At 43.3% G+C, this 23,068-nt stretch overlaps 1 protein-coding gene across 2 annotated transcripts in view; it reads right to left on the bottom strand.

The window, feature by feature from the left end:
* Nucleotides 1-23,068, bottom strand: part of ENPP6 (ectonucleotide pyrophosphatase/phosphodiesterase 6) — a 179,693-nt gene that overhangs the window by 153,849 nt on the left and 2,776 nt on the right. For both annotated transcript variants that reach the window (XM_078366188.1, XM_035292554.3), the window contains exon 2: nt 3,655-3,749. The gene's annotated coding sequence lies outside the window, so the exon portion shown is untranslated. The remainder of the gene's footprint in view (nt 1-3,654; nt 3,750-23,068) is intronic.

Here is a 23,068-nt window from a genome sequence, read left to right as displayed (position 1 = left end):
AAAATCAACTTTGAAATAGAAATTCCGTGCACTAAAGTGCTATGAAGATGGGCACACATGCATACCATGTTGCCACATGCTGGTAATCAAGACGAGAGAACCCTGCAAAGTATCAGAGTTCAAGGTGAAAAGCAGTAGTAAAGAAAGTGCTCACAATCATTGCAGTGTCAGAAGAAAAACCTTAGCCAATTAAGTTTAACAGAGTTTAATTGAACAAAGAATAATTTGCCAATCAGGCAGCCTCCGGAGCCAGAGTAGGCTCAGAGAGATTCCAGCACAGCTAAGTGGTGGAAGAAGATTTATGCGCAGGAAAAAACAAAAGCAATGTACAGAAAACAGAAGTGAGATACACGAACAGCCAGACAGGTTACAGAGTAGCGGTTGATTTATTTGAACAAATTTGGAACAGCTACTCCCCTCTGGCCAAAATTCAGTGACTGGTACAAGAGAAGCCTTAAGCCTAAAGCTGCCTCCTTACCCGCTTTAAGTTTGGCCTAAAGATTTCTCAGTACGTCGTGAATTATAGCCTACACAGAGTTGTGAACAGACTGTGACCTACTCTTGTGCCAATCACCAAGTGTTAGCCAATCACACGTGACCAGTTGTTCAAGGCATGTTCGAATAGGGCAAACACCAGGCTGTGATCACTCGGCTGTGTCTGCGCCTCACTTCCGTTTTCTATGTGTCACTTTCCTTTTTCTGTCCGTAAATCTTCTTCCACCATGTGGCTGTGGGGGAATCTTCCTGAGCCTGCTGTGGCTCAGGAGGCTGTCCGATTCATGAATTGTTCTTTGCTCAATTAAATTCTTTTAAATTTAATTTGGCTAAGGTTTTTCTTTTAACAGTAGGTTATGTTTACACCTCCATTTAGGTTATAGCTCACTGTGCACAGAGAAACCTTTAGGCCAGGTTTAAAGTATGTGAGGCGGCAGCTCAGGCTAACCTTCACTTAACCCTAGGTTTAGGTATACACAATTTACATTTATTTCTATTCGGATGATAGTCTTTATTTGTGCACGTTTCACATTAAACAAGGTCTCCAAGAGCACATTCCTTATGTGTACAGCTACCTTCCAATTGGCTAAATAGGAACACATGGACACTGAGTGGAATAGCTAGAAACAGTTCGTAGGACTCCTGATCTCACATTTGGGCATCATACTGGCTACTTTGTGGTGGAAACGGGGGTCCTCTCTTTATTACTGTGAGTCATCACTGGGTAAGACCAGCTGTCAGCCTTTAGAGGGATCCCAGGCTCCTTCCTGCTGCAGCAGAGCCCTGCTCTCACCTCTCTCCAGGATAGAAAAGGCTGAGACCCATCCCACCAAAATTCAAGTCAATAAGTTCTGGGCTGATACTGGGTATCTATCTATCTATCATCTATCTATCTATCCATCTATCATCTATCAATCATCTATCTATCCATCTATCATCACCTATCATCTATCACTCTATCATCTATCTATCCATCTATCACCTATCTATTAATCGTCTATTTATCTATCGTCTATCATCTATCATCTTTCTATCTATCATCTATCTATCATCTATCAATCATCTATTTATCTATCACCTATCATGAAACCACTGGAACCACCACATAGACTGCGGAACATTGGACCATCACCCAAAGTATAAATATATAAGTCTATGAATAATAAACTCTTGAATAAATAAAGGCATGCACAATAAACCACTGAATAAATACAATAAACAATAAACGATTGGATACGTAAATACATTCATACACAGGAGAAGTGACAGATCTTCCTTAAAAAAGAATTTCAGAAAATATACATTGATGCTCCCCGTCCTGGAGGAGGAACTTAATCCTCACTCCTCTCCACTGAGGTTGGGACAGAGCTACAGACTCATTTCCAAAGAACAGAGTGGGGAAAGGGAAAAACAGCAACGGTGCACTGGGAAAACCCCGCAAACTAGACATTAACCAGCTCATGAAGGTTAATATCACCTGAGGTGTCCTGTGGATATCACATTTCTCCTCTTATAGAGAGGTGGGAGGGGCACTTTGTTCTGGAATATTCTTTCCAAAAACTCCTAACTCCATCTAGTCAAGAGAAAACCCAGGCTGGCAAATATTCCTTAAGATTATAAAGGTCAGAAAAAACAGGGGTAGACCAAGAAGCCAGAGGCCACTAGGGAGAAATGACAACTAAGTGTAATGTGGGCTCCTGGATAGGGTGCCGAAGGAAAGAGGCAGCAGGGAAAACATCAGCACATTCAGACAGTCTCTGGTTTAGTCAACAGTATTCTGTCAATGTTAATGTCTTGGTTTTGGTACTATGGTTATGTACGATGTTAACATTGGGGAAAGGTGAGTGAGGTTTATGGGGCACTCTGCATTACTTTTGCAAATTTGCAGTACACCTAAAATATGTTCAAAATTAAAAGCTGGGGCCGGGTGCGGTGGCTCACACCTGGAATCCCAGCACTTTGGGAGGTCGAGGCGGGTGGATCACGAGGTCAAGAGATCAAGACCATCCTGTTCAACATGGTGAAACCCCGTCTCTACTAAAAATACAAAAAATTAGCTGGGCATGGTGGCGCGTGCCTGTAATCCTAGCTACTCAGGAGGCTGAGGCAGGAGAATTCCCTCAACCCAGGAGGCGGAGGTTGTGGTGAGCCGAGATCGCGCCATTGCACTCCAGCCTGGGTAACGAGAGCAAAATGCCATCTCAAAAAAAAAAAAAAAATTAAAAGCTAAAAATATTAAATTGAAAGCAGAAGTCTGGTCATCAGTAACAGAAACCTTGAGAATACAAAACAATGGAGTAACAATTGCCCTCTGTTTAGAAGCTAGAAGAGAAGGTTGTTTCAAATACATGCAAGAATTATTTTGCCGGAGGAAAGTTTCTATGTCACTTTACTAAAACAGGCTAAAAGATTTTCTGTAATACCAACCTATTTGTTCCCATGACAAATAGTTTATAATCCTGTGACCAAAACCAAAAACAAAAAAATCTTGTTAATGGAAACCGTGAGTGCTGTAGACAGCTGTTCACCTGAAGATACACGCTATGATTTTCAGAGTTCGGTCACGCTCACCCTCCTTTGGGAAGATGAGTCATTAACCTCTTCTGATGTTTGACACTGACGTCATTCTAATTTGCTCAGACAGCACAGAAAGATGGTACAGATTTCCTCAGAAATAGAATATGACTTACAGTCATATCTTCTTATTAAAAAGTAAATTTGAAGTTAAAACAGTGTCTCATATATTATTGGAGCCATAGCTCAGTCCATCGGTTCTTCTTGATAACTGAGAGGATAGATATGCAAAAAAAGCAGAACGCAGAGGCTTAGTAACCAGAATGTGTGATAAACACCAAAATCAACAAGGGAAAAGGTAAGAGAAAGGGCAACGAATACGAACAGTCAAGCAACAGAATAAGAAAACGTGAGCAGCCAAAGACCTTACAAGAGATACTCAAGCTCATAATAAATCGAGGAAAGCCAAATGCAAACAACAAAGACACCGTTTTCTCCTCCCTCAGTTGGCACGAGAAGCTCTCACCGAGTGCTGCTGGGAGTGTAAATTAATAAAGCCTCTTTGAAAAGCAATGTGGCATTATCCCGTAAAGTTGAGTACACACCTAACTCCCGCACCTAGCAGTTTCATTCCCGGGGACTTACCTAGAGAAGCACTGCAGTCTCCACTGCTTCTGACACTGACAAATGGCTTGCTCTGGTCAAGTTATTTAATTGCTCCGCATGCGTCTGCGTCTTGTCTGTAAAATGAGGGTAACATTAGTGCCTTTCTCATAGGGTTATCATATCCATTATATGATATCAAATGAGTTCATTTACGTAAAACAAGATCTTTTACATACGGTGTCTGCTCCCATAGTAGACACCATAAAAATGGTAGACTACATCTGTATCTCAGGCCCTACCTACTATCCCCATCAGCGGAGACAATAAAAATCTTGGCACACCACAGTCCACTGTGCCCTAAAGATGTTCTCATATATCTGCTTGTGCATGGAGACAGGCACATGGAGACTTACTGCAGCAGTGTTTGCAATAGCAACAAATTAGAAATCATCTAAATGTCAATTAACAAGGGCATCAATAAATGATGTCAGTATTTAGGTAATGGAACACTACACATCTGTTTAAAAGAGTGAACTAGACTTCAGTGTCTAGTTCTTGAATAATCTCAAGAACAATCTTAAGTGAGATTAAAAAACAAGCCGCAGATGAAAGCATGCACTATAAAATGTTAATATGTAAACATGCAGCCCAGTACTCTCCATAATAATAGTACAAACGCCATGAAAATCACAAATACCAAAACGAGGACTGGGGGGCTTCAACTCTGTCTATAATGTTCTATTTCCCCACAAAGTGGATATATACACACATGTATATATTTAAAACGTCACCATTTTACAAACGTGAGGGTTGGTTCGTGGATGTTGTTTTTATTGTGGGCTCTGATTTTCTAGAGGTCAGAAACATATTATAATTGTATTTTTAAAAAATCAGCAGGCCTTGGAGATTAATTGAACATGTGGGTGGTAAGGGAGAGAGAAGGGTCTTGGATGACTCCCAAGGTTCTGCCTTAAGTGACAGAGTGGTACCATTTGTCAAGATCAGGACTCCAGGAGACTTGCCATCTTTAAGCAATCACTTCATCATATAAATCAGAAAAAGGAGGAAAGTTAACCTAATTCAAACCAAATTCCAAGGTAACAAAGGAACTTTATCTTCAAAATAGAACTAGGGAAGTGATCTCAGTACAGCCATCAAGAATGAGCCATTCTGAGTCCTGGCTCAAATTCTCTGGTACAAATGACCTAATGTTCTTTCTTTATGTCTTTCCCAGATAAATAGAAATCATCATGTATGCAGAGAGAAGTAAGATGGATTATTTAATAATTATAAGAGAGTTGAAATGTAAAAACTCATTTAAAATCAATAAAAACTGTCTCGTGATTTTAAAAGAAAACTGGAAAAAATGGTTAGCCAAAGGAATATGTAAGTTTACATTTAAAATGTGCAATATGAAGGAAAAAGGTCATAGCATGTAAACTGAAAACATCTTGACAAAGAATTGCCACATCTCGGTTGCTCCTGGATGGGGATAAACTGCTCTGAAGAAAGGAACTGGGAGCTCAGAATTACGTCATCGTGAACAGAGTGTAGAGATAATCAACCTGACCCCTTCACTTTGGAGGAAGTTGAGCAGCGTACAGGTGAAGGAACTTAGCTGAGGGAACATGAAAAATGGTAGAGTCTACAGTAGATACCATCTTCTATAGTAACGCTTTCTCAGATTATTTATTCTGCTTCTCCTCCCACCTCACCATAGTTTATTATTTGCCAGTAAAATCTTGATTACTTGCTTTTAATGGTTGAGGTCCATAATTTCTTATTGAAAACTGTCGGGGTCAATTATGTTTTGGAATTGAGGTGTTTTCCTGACGCGCGAGAGGTAACACGGTCCATATAGAGTATGTTGCATGAATGCCCGCGGTGTTCCTTTAGCAATTCCTTGATTTCATTCATCAGGGTTTTATAGTTTTCCTCTTAGTGATCGTATGCATACTTTGCTAGATGTGCAATTGACTATGTCACCTTTGGGGATGCTAATCTAAATAATATTGTATTTTTAATTTCAAATCATGCTTCTTCATTGCTGGCATATAGGAAAGCAATTGAGTTTTGTATATAAACCTTGAATTTAACCACCTTTCTATAATTGCTTAATAGTTTCAGAAGGGTTCGTCGTTGTTGTTGAGCCTGTTAGATTTTCTACGTAGAAGACTGTGTCATCTGTAAACAAAGGCAGTTTACTTCCTTCCTTCCTAATCTACATGCCTTTCCTTGTCTTTCTCTTGTTGCATAGCTAGGACTCTTGGTATGATGTTGAAAAGGAGCAGTGAGAGAGGACACACTTGCTTTGCTCCTAAGCTCAGTAGAAAAGCTTAGAGTTTCCCACCATTAAGAGTGTCAGCTAGGGCCGGGCGCGGTGGCTCAAGCCTGTAATCCTAGCACTTTGGGAGGCCGAGGCGGGTGGATCACGAGGTCCAGAGATTGTGACCATCCTGGTCAACATGGTAAAACCCCGTCTCTACTAAAGATACAAAAAATTAGCTGGGCATGGTGGCTTGTGCCTGTAATCCCAGCTACTCAGGAGGCTGAGGCAGGAGAATTGCCTGAACCCAGGAGGCGGAGGTTGCGGTGAGCTGAGATCGCGCCATTGCACTCCAGCCTGGGTAACAAGAGTGAAACTCCATGTCAAAAAAAAAAAAAAAGAGTGTCAGCTACAGGATGTTTGTAGATATTGTTATCAGTTTGAGGAAATTTCCCTCTATTCTAGTTTACTGAGAGTTTTTAGTGTAAATAGAAGTTGGATTTTGTCAGATGCTTTTTCTGCATCTATTGATATGGTCGTGTGATTTTTTTCTTATTTGGCCTGTTGACATGATAGATTACATTAATTGATTTTCAAAAGTTAAACCAGTTTTGCATACCTGGGGTAAATCCCACTTGGTCATGATTTATAATTATTTTTGTACATTGTTGCATTTGATTTGTTAGTATTTTACTGAGTATTTTTGCATCTATGTTTATGAGAGTGTAGAGAACTGGTATGATTTCTTTCTTAAATGTTAGAATTCACCAGTGAATCTATCTGTGCCTGGTGCTTTCTGTTTTAAAAGGTTATTAATTGTCTATTTGATTTTTAAAACAGGATGGCTTATTCAGATTGTCTATATCTTCTTGTGTGATTTTTGGCAGATTATATCATTCGAATAATTGGTCCATTATATCTAGGTTATCAAAATGTAGACATAGAGTTGTTCATACCATTTCTTTGTAATCTTATTTTTATTTGTATTTGACTGTAAATACAATCATCTTTATTGTAATTTTAATGTCCATGGGATCTGTAGTAAAGTCCCTTATTTCATTTCTGTTAGTAATAATTTGTGCCCTCTTTCTTTTTTTCATAGTTACCTAGCTAAAGGCTTATTAATTATATTGATTTTTCCAAAGAGCCAGTTTTTTGCCTTTTTGGTCTTCTCTATTACAAATTTCTTATTTTCAATTTCATTGATTTCTGCCTTTAATTCTTATTATTTCTTTACTTCTGCTTACTCTGAATTTTGCTTTTTTTCCCTTTAGTTTCCGAAAGTAAAAACTTAGACATTGATTTTAGATCTTCCTTCTTTTCTGGTATATTTATTTAACACTATAAATTTCCCCCTAAGGACCGCTTTGTTGCCTTCCAAATAGCTGGGACTAAAGGCATGTGCCACCACACTCCGCTAATTTTTCTATTTTCAGTAGAGACAGGGTTTCACTGTGTTGGCAAGGCTGGTCTCAAATGCCTAACCTCAAGTGATCCTCCTGCCTTGGCCTCCTAAATTGCCGAGATGACAAGCATGAGCCACTGGGCCCAGCCTATCACCTGAGAGACTTTTTAATCTGCCTAACAACATAATCTTTATTCATTATACATTTCCTCCCCTCACCCTCCCACAATTGGTGTCCCCACCTCCCCTCAGAAGCCCCATTTCTTTCTGAAGCTCAAAATGCTGTATAAGCTTCAATCATCTGAACTTTCCTGGAGTCTCATATTCTGTGGGACTCCTGTGTGTATGGACATAATTAAATGTGATTTTTCTCTTGTTAATCTGTCTTATGTCAATTTAATTTACAGCTCAGCTAAAGAACCTACAAAGCTGAAGGGAAATCATTTTTGCTCTCCTACAATATAAAATACATATATTTTACACACTTTAAGAAATAAATGAGGGGGTGAAAATATGAGTAAGTGGTAAACAATTGTTTAAAACTGAAACGTATATTTTAAAAATAAAAATTACAAAACTGAAAAGTAAAATAAACACAATAATAGAAAATTAGACAAAGCTAAATAAGGCATTCATAAACTGGAAGATAGATCTGAGGAAATTATGCAGAATACAGTACAAATAGAGAAAGAGAAAGAAAATATGGAAGAAAGGTTGGGAAACTTGGAAGATAGACTGAAAACACCTAATAAACATTTAAGCATAATTGCTAATGTAGAAGAAAGAGTGGTAAAGTAATATATGAAGAGATGGCAGCTGAGAATTTCCCAGAAGGGATGAAGGACAGCCGTCTAATTCAGGAAGCTCAATACATTCCCAACAGAAGAAATTAAAAGTAATACTCATCTAGGCAGATCATAGTGAAATTGCAGAACACCAAAGATGGAAAGAAAAATTGTAAAAGCAGACATAATGCAACAAGAGATTGCTCAGCAGGAGCAAAAAGTATAATAACAAATTATTACTCAGTAGCAACAAGGGAGGCCAGAAGGCAATGGAGCAATATCTTTGAGGTGTTAATAAAAAGTAATGATGAACCTAAAATTGTGTGCTCAGGAAAAATAACTTTGAAGATTAGAACAAAATAAAAAGTTTTTTTTCTTTTAACCTTTCAATTCAGGGGTAAATATGCAGGTTTGATCTAAAGGTAAATTGCGTGTCATAGCAGTTTGGTGTACAGATTATTTCATCATCTAGGTAATAAGCATCGTACCCAATAGGTAGTTTTTCAATCCTCTCCCTTGGCCCACCCTCCAACCTCAAGTAGGCCCTGGAAAAAGTATTTTTAAAACAGACTGAAAAGGTTTGCCTAATAGATGTGTGGGAATTCACTCAGGGTGGTGGCAAAAATATTAAGGGAAAAATATTAGAGAAAGTTATAGAATATAGTCTCAAACCCTTTTAGAAGGCCTAAGGGTTGTTTCTATAGCTTTTAGCTGTAGGCAGCCAGAGTCTCTTTGTAGGAGCCGGAGAGATTAGGGCGCAAAGACAAAGGAATGTGAGTAGTTTACCTAACTAACTCGTTTACTCATGTGGTCTTAACACTGACCTTTGAACTGGATTGCCCTCTCCAGGGAGGTCAACCGGGGATATTACCCTACTCATGTGGTCTTAACACTGACATTTGAACTGGATTGCCCTCTCCAGGGAGGTCAGCCAGGGATTGAACTGGATTACCCTCTCCAGGGAGGTCAGCCAGGGATATTACCCACTAATGGTGTTTGCTTTGGGCATTGGAACCTGTCCTTTAATTTTTCACCTCTAGTGGTGTTGACTCAAGCCTTAGTCGATTAAACTTTACTAAATAAATGCAAGTCTCACTGGCTGGTAGGGGCCAGTGGCTGCTATCTGTTCACAGCACTCTCCATAAGTCTGTAAGCAGCCACTGACCCTCAGCAGAACTGGCCAAGCGTAATATCTGTATGTGAGTCTACCTCATTCATCAGTCACTGAGTCAGGGTCTGCAGGACAGACCCCTGCAGGTGGTGACCCTAACACGGATCCTCATTAAAAGAAATTCTAAGGGATGTGCTTTAGGCATGAGGCAACTTACCCCATTTAGAAAGTCAGAGATACAAAAAGGAATTTAAGAAATGGTAAGTATGCAGCCACATCAAAAGAAATATCAGTTAAAATGATATTAATAATTAAGAATTTAAGGAAAACTCATAACTAGAGGTAAAGAGAAGGCGTAATGAAAAGCCTTAATTTACTAAGAAAATGGGTCCGTTCCAACCTTCGAATAACTTAGTGGTAGGGTCTCAAAAGAGATGAAGCAGAAACAGAACTACAAGAAGGGACTGAAAAATGTCCCACCTCAGTGGGAGGTTTCAAAACGTCCCTCCAAGTAATGATAGTTCGAAATCATTTAAAATGCATATTTAACAGCATAATCAACAGAAATAGTCTTGTGGATAGACACCAAACAAGCAGAGAATTCATAGTCTTTCCGAGTAAACATGGAACCGCTTTGAAAAATGGACGGTAAAAGAACTCGACAAATTTCAAAATTGGTACCAAACAACCCATATTCTCGTGCCATAGCTAATTAAGTTTTAAATCAACGGTAAAAAGGTAAGTTTCTAATTACTTTTCTAATAATAACCTAAATATCTGTCATAAGCAGCATTAAACTAAAGTCATTTCACCTCATCCTCACTGAGCCCTGCCTGTGTCCCTCTGCTCCTAAGTCAGCTATTTGGCATCTGCGGCTGATTTTTCTGCATGCAGCCTTAATTAGACGCACATGATTACCGTATTAGACATTTTACCTCATTGGAAGCAACCTCTTTAGTAGAGAAGTCGTATATCATACACTCTGAGGTGTCAGGAGTGAATCTTGTATGGGGGAACCCAGAACTCTCTAACAGAGAAAAATGAATCCTCATGCCCAGGTGAGAGCAATTTTGGGTGACATGGTTTGAACACGGCTTGTCTAGGTAAGCAATGGCCATTGTTTTAGATGCCACATGCCCCACTTAGAGACTTAGAATTTGGGGGATTCTATGTTTTCATATAGTGTCCGTTCTGATAACTTATCAGCCTTTCTTTCCACAAAGTAGGCTTCAAAGGCAGAGAAGGTTGTTTAAAATGTTACAGTGTCCATGGTTAGGTTAAAAAAGACCTTGGTTTGAATGGCGTATTTTACTATGGAAGTGTGATCCCTGAAGATGCTGGTGGAAATTGTCCACTGAGGCCTGCGCTGAGGATGAGATCAGGCATGGTCCCTCTCATTGTCAACCTGCTAGGTCAGCCCTGGATACCATTTTTTTTTTTTTTTTTTTGAGACGGAGTTTCGCTCGTTACCCAGGCTGGAGTGCAATGGCGCGATCTCGGCTCACCGCAACCTCCGCCTCCTGGGTTCAGGCAATTCTCCTGTCTGTAATCCCAGCTACTCGGGAGGCTGATACCATTTTTAAACACAGTGTTTTCCTCCATCTATGCCCACAAGCATGCAAAATGGCCTCAGTTCTACGAAGAGCTGTCTCCCTCTAGTGGCCAAATATTAAAGAAAAAAAAAAACCCTGCAAAAGACTGGGGTCACTAAGGACATAAACCCTTTACTTGAATTTGGAAGTATTACTATAGCATATAATTTTATAAGTCTCCTTCCTCACTATGAATCTGGGAATGATTATGTCCATTTCAAAAGGTTACGGAGAGAACTAATCTGAGTATCACCAAATGAGATCAGCGAGGTGTTGAGACGTCACACTGGGAAGCTTGCTCACTACTGTGTTACTGGCTCTGGCACAACAGTTTAGAAGTAAAATGGTGCGTGATGACAGATCATGCACCCTCACTGACACTCCCAAATAGCTGAAGCCAAGGACTTCGAAATGCCAAAGGCATCCTGACAAGCTGGAGCTGCCCTGTGGTGGACACAATGATGGGCTCCCGTGACCGGAGGAATACCGGGTTCCTTGGTCTGCACCAGTTTGAATAAAATGACATGGACACATGTGGAGTGGTTTTAAGGAGTGGAGAATTTAATAGGCAAGAAAGAAGGAGGAGGCTTCCCCTGTACAGAGACAGAAGGAGGGATCTCCAAGCTGAAAGAAGGAACCCCGAGTGCTGTGGAAAACAGCCAGTTATATAAGGAAGCTGGAGGAGGTGGTATCTGATTTGCAGAGGGTTTGGGGATTGGTATCACTGGACATGTCATTCATGTTGTGGGGGGGAACTGACCTTCCCACCCTAGTCCTTTAATCAGCAAATGCAGGGTGCCATGATGTTCTACACACGTGGGGATATGTGCGGGCAGCTATGTTGCCAGGCACATGCGGGGACAAGAAGAAGACGATGGGAATTGCCATGTTTCGGTGGACCCAGTTTGTAACATCCAGTATTTGCATATCAAAGCTTGCCCCGCACCCAAGAGCAGAGGCTTTCCTGCTAGACAAGCAAAAAAAAGAAAAAAAACTTTCTAAGGATGCTTTTTTCTATCTGCCTAAAATAATTCCTTAATAACTCCTATAACATAATGGCCCCTCAAAGATGCTCACATCCTACCCCTAGAGCCTGTAGATGAAGTAGGTTCCATGAAAAGGGAGAATTAAAGTAGCAGACGTAATTAAAAGTTGACAGGGGATTATTCCGGATTATTGGAGTCCATCCAGGGGAATCACAAGGGCCTTAATGTGGAAGAAGGAAGAAGAGGAGGTCAGAGCAAGGTGTCATGCTCTGAAGACCTTGCCCGGCTGCTGCTGCGTGCAGTGAGAGGGAGAGAGAGGATCCCGTGGGCAGCTGGATGGGTCAAGGAAAAGGGTTCTCCCCTAGAGTCTCCCAGAAAGAAACCTAGCCCTGCCAACACTTCAGCCCGGACGACCCATTTTGGACTTGTGACATCCAGAGCGTAACATAATACATATGTGTTGTTTTGAGCCTCTCAATTTCTGATACGTTTTTAACAACAGCAGTAGGAAACTATTTATGCTGTATTTGCTCTTCTGGAAGAAATGGGAACTACTGACGGACTCTGAAGTCACTCTTCCTAATCAGAAGTTTAGACCCGCCAGGAAGCCTCACTTGTACCATGGGCTCAGAAGTCTCACATCCGGCTGAGAATCAGACTCCAGAACATGGACCCCCATGGTCTTGCTCCTCAGTGCTCCTTCCCAGATTGAGAGGAGCTGGCCATGCCATTCTCCCTAAGACTGGCCAGGGATTAAGTATATTTTCATGCTAAATATCTTTCTTCTCTTGTAGTATGTTGGTTTCCTCCAGTACTACACGTTCTGTGAATCTATATATTCGTAGCTTTAAAAGCAACTGATAAAACACTGAAACTTTTGCCTCTGCTTCTGCATCTATTTCATGATGAGTTCCATCAAAACAAGACCCAGCTCTTTCCCAGGCTGCAAGATGGTGAGTGAAAAACCGAGAAGCTGGAAGCTAAGGAAAGAAACCTGTAGCCAAGAAGGCGATTCCAGTGGCAAGATGAAGGAGGGTAATCTCAAACCCAAAGAGCTCAGGAGGGGGAAGCCCCTCTGCAGCAGAACCCTGTCCCATCAGGAAAATGGGCAGATAGTTCTGACCTGCTTGTCATCAAGAAAAGCCATACACAAGGGGAAGCATTCAGCCGCTAAATCCAGAGCTGAAAAAGGAGAAAGTTCTTGCTGCTGTCGCAAAACCATCTGGGGTTAAAATGGAGGTGCCTGGTGGTTAAACTTCACGAATTGCCTGTATGCGCCAACTGAAGATATGTCTTGGAAGTGCGGAGCCCTGGCAAGAAACCCTTCAGCCGGTGCATGGGAAGGCTGTGGGCAGCCTGGCTCCCGGGACCTTCCAGTCCTCCTCATGGGCATCGCAGAGCCCAGAGGGTGGTTTTCCCGAGCGGAGCAGTCACTAGACCTCTGGTCCTCAACTGAGCTCCTCTGCATAGAACACCAGAAATTTGTCATCACCACCTCCAACAGAGCTGCCATCAGCAGTGTGAAAATCCGCACGTCTCCCTCCTGCACACGCACAGACACTAGGAAGGACACACGCTGCCACACAGAGAAAGGAAGACACATGCTTCCACACAGAGAAAGAAATGCGGCTCACACAGCAGTGCAAGGCAGATCAGAAAGCTGTGGACTCGCAAATTCTGCCCCGAACCAAAGTCAGCCCTTAGCTCTAGGGCTGCCTTCATTCTGTGTTCTCACTCAGAAACACAATTTATCCTCACTGACTGCGGTTCTCAATTTCTTGCAAAGAACCTAATTAAATAATGGCTACATTTCAAACCAACCAGCCAATCAAGACTGGCTGCTTCTCACAGAAAGCTTCCAGCCCTTTCCCTGGCTGGGAGCCCAGTCCTCGCTGCTGAGTGGAGGAGCAGGGGCAGAAACCAAGAGTGCTGCCCCCAGCTGCCCCCAGCCTGCCTTCCACGCCCAACTCCCGCTGCCCTTGGGAGGCCACCACTGTGGGCTCCTCGGGACACACAAACGCTGCCCGAGGACAGTGTGAGCAGAAGGGCCTACTCCTGCCAGCTTCCGGAGAACAAAGGCCCCCAGTCAGGGCTGCGGCTTCCTGCTGCTGCTCCCCGAAGGCTGCAGGCCGGGCCCTCGACCCAGGCGGCATCACACTTCTGGCTTTCTTCACCCAGTTTCCAATACATAGGAGGCTTCGAGCTGCAAAATGTGATGCTGTATTTCATTAAACCCAAAGACCCCAAATGAGTACCCCTGTGCTTCTGAGGGGTTTCTTAAGGGTGATGTGTTTCCAGGATGAGTTACAATACCTTTTGTCCCCAGGCGAGACTACGCTGCGTATCTGCCACTCTAGTTCAGCCTGCGAGGCTGTAGCGGGGGCTCATACACGATGTGTGTGTGTGTGTGTGTGTGTGTGTGTGTGTGTGTGGTCACTGCCATGCGCTCTGCCTGAGACTTTTTGGAGGACTTTGCTGTCAAAATTCGCACTGTCCCTGCACAGGGAGTAAGTCCCTCTTCCAGCCTCCTTCCAGGCTTAAAACCAGTGTGGAAAAGTTGAATCATGTATCTGACGCCACCGCATCTTGTTTCTATGGAAACCCGGGCTGCTATGTAAGCCTAACTCTATATTCCTCTGGTCTAGCCCACCTTTCACTAGCAATCTTAAAGGAGATTTCCGCCTTCCCTGGGTATTAACCTTTCAGTTGCAGACACGAGGATGGCTTTGTGACTTGTAGAACGTCCATATGCAAGAATTCACAGACCCACATCCAAAACAGCCATTTCAAGGCTGTGGTCTCCAGACATGGAGGCCCACTCAGCCAAGAAGACAAGCCCGATGACTTCTCCAAGAAGGACCAAGAGCACCGGAGAAGGGCCAGCTGGCAGCACTGCTGGTGGGCCAGGGTGTACAGGCCCATGTCAGGATCGATGGGCAATGCCTGCCACAGGCTTGGGGGCAGGGGCTGCAGAGGCACGGGCTCCCTCGAATTGGACACCTCGTGTCTACTTCAGAGCACAGCGGGGTATTCAGTCTGTTATTCACTTGGGCTCCCAAAGCAAGATGGTAGAAGCCACTTCTGACCCTCCCAGAGCACGAGACCCTTCTAGAATCACGTTCCTCGGGGCTTGGGTGCTGGTATCTCAGTCCTTTCATTTGGATCAGAAATCTGCTTCTCTTGAGCATCTGACACAGACCATTGAGAGTTAGCCCTGATATGAAACAGGGGCCTATTCTGTTGGGGAAAGCAGCAAAGGAGAAAGGACTTGCAGAAGGCCTACAGCAACTGGATATGAGTAACATACAAACTGGGGAGGCCTCTGGGGAGGCAGACTTCTCCGCTCCTCACGTTCCCGTGCAGGGTGACCCAGGCTCTGTTACCATAAACATTGAGCTCAAGGATGTAAAACCCCTTCACAGCCCTAAGAGTAACCAGACTTGTAGGCTCCTTGTAAGGCCCACGTTCCACCAGCTGCACATAGATAAAAGGCTGAAGATAACCACGTGTTCTTGTTTTGCGAAACTCCCAAACGGCCACTGTTATCAATCTTTAGAACAACACACCAGTTCCGGCTCACTGATTTCGTTCCGGCCACTGATTCACTTCCGGCTCAATGATTCACCTCACCATCACTCCCCCACCTACCCTATAGATCAAAGCAATTGTAACCAATAAACACTGTGAGAGATCAGAGCTCCGGGATTTCACTGCCTCCAGTGCAAGTGACGGCCCCCGGTCCCACTATGCATTCTTCACCTTTTTCTCATTCCTTTGTCACCACTGAACTCGGCGTACCCACAGGTGGGGTATGGGGCTGGTTCCCTACATATTTTCCCAGGAGCAGGGGCAAAGAGTGTCTGATTTCCCTTTCCTGAACCTGGGGGCCTCAGGAGGACTCATTAGGAATGCTTTTGTGGTTACTGCAAGTGAAGGAAAGCAGACTTGAATTGGCTTAGGCAAAGATTGAGAGTAACTGGCAGTGGCATCCCACCACAAAGACCCTGTGGAAGTCACTGCTACAGACTCAGGGACCCGACCAGCAAGCACAAATGGCTAAGTCATCTCGCCCCGTGCACAAAAGTTATGGTGAATTATTCTGGAAACACATCACCCTTAAGAAACCCTTCAGAAGCACAGGCGTAGTACTTTGGAGTCTTTGGGGCTTAAAGAAATAAGTGTCACACTTTTCAGGCTTAAAGCCTCCCATTCATTGGAGACTCAATGAAGAAAACCAGAGACCCAGGCATAGTGGGTGCCTGTAGTTCCAGCTACTCAAGGGGCTGGGGTGGGAGGCCCTCTTGAGCCCAGGAGTTTGAGCCCAGCCTGGACAACATAGCGAGACTGGAGACAAAGGAGAGAGGGAGGGAGGGAGGGAGGGAGGGAGGGGAGGGAGGGAGGGAGGGAGGGAGGGAAGGAAGGAAGGAAGGAAGGAAGGAAGGAAGGAAGGAAGGAAGGAAGGAAGGAAGGAAGGAAGGAAAGAAGATAGGGAGGCAGGGAGGGACGGATGGACGGAGGGAGGGACGGAAGGCAGGCGAGCAGGCGAGGGAGAGGAATTGAGATGATGCCTCTTTTTTTTTTTTTTTTTTTTTTTTTTTGAGATGGAGTCTTGTTCTGTCATCCAGGCTGGAGTACAGGAGTACAGTGGCGCCAACACGGCTCACTGCAAACTCTGCCTCCCAGGTTCAAGTGAGCCTCCTGCTTCAGCCTCCTGAGTAGCTGGAATTATAGGTGCACACCACCATTCCTGGCTAATTTTTATATTTTTAGTAGAGATGGGGTTTTGCCATGTTGGTCCGGCTGGTCTCGAACTCCTGACCTTGTGATCTGCCCACCTTGGCCTCCCAAAGTGCTGGAATTACAGGTGTGAGCCACTGTGCCAGACTGATTGTGCCTTTTGATGGGAGTGGAGATCTCAGTGTGCCTTGAGAGAGGGTCAGGATGCAGTCAGGCCTCAGTGACCTCTGTTCTAGCAGGACTCTTCCGCCGTCTGGGGTCTAGTTCACTGTGTCATTGGTTTCAGACTCTCCCACTGGCTCTTGTAGATAGCCAACGTGTCTCCATTCGCTCTTGAGCCTCAAGCTCCCAATCAAAGGCACTGACTCCTTCCCTTCATTCCAACTCAGAAAAGTCCAGGAAGGGGTTTTCTCATTGGCCCGTGTTGGATGAGGAGGCCCTCTGGACTGACCGCCATGGCCAGCACTGAAGCAGTCTGGTTGGCCTGATGGGTATAGTATGTACAGCTGGATCATGTAGCTAGGGCCGAGGACAGGTTTGAGGACCCAGAGCTGTTTCCAGAGGCCCGCCCCTAAGTACCAGGCCCTTAAGGAAAACAGCAGAGTGACCCCTGGTTACACCTCACTGTGACCACTCCCCGTAAGTCAGGACTGGGCATGGGAAGGGGTGGAGAGACTGTCAGCGTTAGAGTGGTAAAAGGAGTCTGAACCATCAAAGTCCCAGGGGCCCAAACTCAGAGCCTGAGACAGGGACACTCAAACAAGTAGCAGCAGGAGCAGTAACAATAGCAAAAACAGTGTCATTCATCGAGCGTGTATCTTCTGCCAAGCACGTAGAAAGCCCTTGACACAGTCTAGTTCTAATCCTTGCAGCCCTGCATGGTGGGTCTATTAGCCCCGTTTGCTGTAAGAACATTAAGACCCACAAACTTTATAAGGGACCCTTCAATGGTCTCAGAGCTAATCAATGCCAGAAACGGTGCTTCCATGAAGCCTGCGGAAGGGACGAAGCAGGATGAAGATGGTTGCTCAGGAGGTAACTTAATGCTCCCGTCACTCCCTGTGGCAAAGGGACTCAGCGAGAAAGAGCCTTTTTGGAGTGATTGTGCAGGGTCTCTGGTGGGGGAGGGAGCGGTAAGAAAATGACAGCCCAGAGGGAGACCGTGTGCTGGACTGACCTAGGCGGTCTTGTGAGGACCACAGGTTCTGGGATTGCCTGGGACTGTCCTGATTCCACCCAGTATGTCAACATATGTAATAATGACACCCCTTTCATTCTCAAAAGCAGTGGTGTGCTGGTAAATGTGTAAAATAGGGTCTCAAATATATATATATATATATATATATATATATATGCATTATACAATAATACATATTGCATATACATATACCGTATGCAGTATATGTTACTGTATTATGCATACACGCCTATGCATGTTTATAGTATGTATATACTATATATTTACATACAATATGCATGTGAAAATATGTATATGCAATATGTATTGTATTATTGAATTATGCACATATGCATACACATACAGCATGTAAACATACTATATACACACATACAGCATATAAACATACTATATACACACATACAGCATGTGAACATACTATATACACACATACAGCATGTGAACATACTATATACACACATACAGCATGTGAACATACTATATACATACATACAGCATGTGAACATACTATATACACACATACAGCATGTGAACATACTATATACACACATACAGCATGTAAACATACTATATATACACACATAATATGTGGGTGTGAATATACGTATATGTACATGCAATGAACTGAATGTTTCTGTCCCCCTAAATTCACGTTTAAATCCTAACCCCCAAAGTTAGGAGAGGAGGCCTCGGGAAGGCGATTAGGTTAATGAAAGTGGAGCCTTCAGAAATGGGATTAATGCCTTTTATATGATATATACTATATATACATATAGTACTTTTATACTATATATAACTATTTATACATGTAGTATGTATATATTATATATATAGTATATACAAATGCAACGTGTGTGAATATATGTATATGCAATATTTATTACTGTATTATGCATATATACATAGAGTATGTAAATACTATATACTGTATATTCACACAATATGAATATGTACATGCAATGAACTGAACATTTCTGTTCCCCAAAATTCCTATGTTTTCAATCCTAACCCTGGAGTTAGGAGATGAGGCCTTGGGGAGGTGATTATTAGGTCAGTGAAGGTGGGTCTTCAGAAATGGGATTAACGCCCTTATAAAGGAGCTCCCAGAGACCTGCTTGCCCCTACTGCCATGTGAGGACACAAAGACACCATGTACACACCAGGAAACAGGCCCTCATGAGACAGAGAACCTCCCGGTCCCAGGAGGGTTGTGTCCCAGCCTCCAGCACCGTAAGAAACACATTTCTGTTGTTTCCAGGCCACACAGTTTATGACATTTTGTAAGAGCAGCCTAAAGGGCCTAGGACAAAGTATAATATGCACATATTTGAGATCAAGGCTGTGTAATACACAATTTACAGTCAATAATCAAACATATGCTATTCTTCCACGTAAATTTCACATAGCCATTGATTCTCATAGAATAAAATTCTGTGAAATTTTTGGTTGATTTTTGCTAAAATCTTGTATTCTTAGTCAACTCGTGGTTGTAATTCAACCATGATTTGTCAAATGGAGATGCATTCTGATCTGCAGCTTCTTTTCCCAGGACTTTATGGCTGCTAAATCTGATACGCGCTCTGCTGTTAAACGATTTCTCATCCTCATGAAAATCACATTCATCAAACAGAAATCTCTTTCAGCTTGAGAGCTATTCACAGCAATCACGCTACCTTCATAGAGCTGCAGGAACCAGAAGCATTCTTTCAGTGTGTATTATTTAATAATGGAAGCATTTAATAACTGGCTCCAAAAAGTCCAGAAAATTTAGCGATCGATTCATTGTGGATCGTCGTGAGCAGCCAGGACCACGACACTTCTGCAAGCGGGTCCTATTTCTGCCAGTAAACCATCAGCTCACCTACTTTTAGAAGCTCGAATCCACTCCCCATAACTGCAGTGTTGGTAACTGTGACATATTCTTAAGGCACCAGTCAAGGGGTGAGTGGGGGGAAAAAGGGGCTATGGGGTGGGAGCCTGGCATCCTGTCTGTGACCTGGGCTCTGTGTAACCTGCGCTTGGAGGCTTCTAAACCACTCCTCATGGGTGAACAGACAGGGGCACTGAAGGACAGCGTAGGAGGGGCTGTCCCTGGGAGCCATGTGGACTCTCTAACAGCTGCAGCTTCTGACCTTCTTAAAGCCAGGGAGAAGGTGTTCTTACAACTTCCTGTACCTGGGAAGAGTATGAAGAGTCTGGCTCTACTTATAAAACCAAGTTTATTTCACGTTTTTAGAAACCTCATGATGCAGGGAAAGCGATCACAGGCTAGGGGTTTGACTGCTAACCCGAACCTTTGAGTGAGAAAGCTATTTAATCTCTAAATGTCCATGTCCAAAGTTTGGCTCTAAAATGGAAATAACAAGGACACATATACTTAAAGCACACAGTTATGCGTTAAGTATCAATCAAGTTTTAGCTAATTAAAAATTGAATGAGAAATACGCACGAGAGCATCCTTGTAAACAACAAAGGCAATTTACACTGTTCGCATCTACCAGCGTACAAAAGTGCTGGCATTGGTCAGGACAACCAGCAGAACCGCTGCTGAAATTCCCGCCGAAGCCATAGCAGCGCAGTGAGAATTGTGTCTTTGTTATGCTTTGAAATGTCCTGTTTGTGATTAGGACAAAGAAACGATACAAACACTTGTTAAAAAAAAAAATCTTCAAAATTCCAGATAAAAAGCTTAATTTTCTTCAAGCTATTTTTCCAATTATTTTATTATTATTTTAAGAGGATGAATCATGTCAACATAGGCCAGGCGCGGTGGCTCATGCCAAGGCCGAGGCAGGCAGATCACCTGAGGTCGGGAGTTCAAGACCAGCTTGGCCAACATGGGGAAACCCCGTATCAACTAAAAATACAAAAATTAGCCAAGTGTGGTGGCACATGTCTGTAATCCCAACTACTTGGGAGGCTGAGGGGGAAAATCGCTTGAACCCAGGAGGCAGGGGTTGCAGTGAGCCAAGGTCATGCCACTGCACTCCAGCTTGGGTGACAGAGTGAGACCCTGACTCAAAAAAAATTAACAATAATAATAATGGCAACATAAACTATTTCCATAATGCCAGTCACCTTTACATGCCAGGATGATTTTTAATTCAACAGCTGTTGGTTGCACACGCCCTTTCTGTGTTGTGGACAGGTATACTACATGAGGCTCTTGCTCACCTACTTTTGGGGAGGTGTTTTTTTTCCAAGTACAGTAAGTCCTCACCCAACCTCATGAATAGGTTCTTGGAAACTGTGGCTTTCAAAAGTCCTAGGCAAAGGCACTAAGACTTCTTTTTAAGGCTAGCCTTTACTGGAAAGAAGCAGTTTTACAGCATATTTTGAGTAACTTACTGCAGGTGCTCAGTGTGCCAGCTGGTGGGGCACCAGCTTGTAATAGGCTCCACAGCTGGGGCATCACTGGGCCTCGCCTTTGTGCAACCGAAACCAGATGATGGCACTGCTGTCCTCTTCACAGACGCAGCCCACTATTCTCTTGTTGGTGATGGAGGGGACTAAATGAGGGTCTTCGTTAAGAGCCTGAAACTCCCTTTGGATGCAGTATATTGTGTGGGTCCAGTCCCTTTCTTGCAGTCAACATGACTTCCCTCTCCAACCCAGTCGCCTGCTCGTCATCAGTAGGAACACCACCTCCAGATGCCATGGAGTGCACCGCAGCTGCGCCACTGGGACTGCGAGTAGCTCCCGAAAAACTATCAATATGTAGATTGTTATGTAAATCAATACTCAGTGTCGGCATCTAATTTCTGAGTGCTCAGATGTAGTAATACTCTCCTGCAAGTTGTAACACACGCTGGCTGGTGAGGCCAGGAGGAAGTGCCCAGTGTGTCAGAGGAAAGGGCCCAGCCCCCCCTGCACAGAGCTTCCGCTTGCCCAAGTCGGCCTTCATTAACACAAAGCAGCAGGAGAGGCAAGATTGTGAGGAGGATTCTGAAAACACAATGCGTTACACAAAAATGCCGTGAAGCAAACGATTGCGTGCACTTCGGGTGGATGGTGGGGGCGGGGCTGCTTGCTTGCTTTTGCCTTAATTCCTCCTCCAAGATGGAATGTTTTCAGTCTTCACTTGACTACCGCTGCTAACAGACAACTTAGGACCAGTTACGTTTGTTTTTTGAGACGGAGTCTTGCTCTGTCACCGGGGCTGGAGTGCAGTGGCGCCATCTCAGTTCACGGCAGCCTCCGCTTCCCAGGTTCAAGTGATTCTCGTGCCTCAGCCTCCCAAGTAGCTGCGATTACACGCATAGGCCACCATGTGTGGCTAAATTTTGTACTTTTAGTAGAGACGGGGTTTTACCATGATGGCCAGGCTGGTCTCCAACTCATGTCCTCAAGTGATCCACCCCGCCTCAACCTCCCAACGTGCTGGGATTACAGGTGTGAGCCCCCGAGCCCAGCCCACTTACTTTCTTTAATTAATAACATAATACCAATGGGCCATAACGACCCGGTAAAAGCAAAAAGATACCTTGACATTCCACAGATCATAGCTCAATTAGAAACAAATGAAAAACATTTAAATGTAAATTTGGTATATTTATAATTATCGTCTAAATAGATGAACAAGCCATATTTTACATATCTAATCAATCAAATGACTACAACAGTGAAAGGCTCTTGCTCACCTACTTTTGGGGAGGTTTTTTTTTTTTTCAAGTACAGTAAGTCCTCACCTAACCTCACAAATACACAAATAGGTTCTTGGAAACTGTGACTTTCAAAAGTACAAATACAGACAAGATTTATGTACAGGTATGTTCACATCAGTGCTGTCTGTTATAGCAGAAATAGTAGTTATAAAATTATGTTTGTCAATAGATTTGCATATTAGGGAACCATTAAATGTCATGTTTTTGGCCAGGCGCAGTGGCTCACACCTGTGATCCCAGCACTTTTGGAGGCTGAGGCGGGCTGATCACAGGGTCAGGAGTTTGAGACCAGCCTGGCCAACATAGTAAAACCCCATCTCTACTAAAAATACAAAAAAAAAAAAAATAGCCAGGCTTGGTGGCAGGCACCTGTAATCCCAGCTACGTGGGAGGCTGAGGCAGGAGAATCACTTGAACCCAGGGAGGTAGAGGTTGCAATGAGCTGAAATCTCACCACTGCACTCCCGCCCAGGCATCAGTGCGAGACTCCGTCTCAAAAAACAAAAAAGTCATGTTTCAAATGGTAATAACTAGGGAATATACAATATAATGTTCACAAAAAATAAACGGGATACAAAACTGTGTTTATAATACAATAAGTAAAATGTGTTCCATGTAAGATATATATAATGTACTTATGTATAGTATTTTATTAACATATAGTAACTTATCAATACATATTATACGCACATACACATATAGAAAAAAC

Source organism: Callithrix jacchus, chromosome 3 (assembly GCF_049354715.1).
Source record: "Callithrix jacchus isolate 240 chromosome 3, calJac240_pri, whole genome shotgun sequence".
NCBI classification, from domain to species: Eukaryota; Metazoa; Chordata; class Mammalia; order Primates; family Cebidae; genus Callithrix; species Callithrix jacchus.
This window is presented reverse-complemented; position numbering and strand designations above follow the sequence as displayed.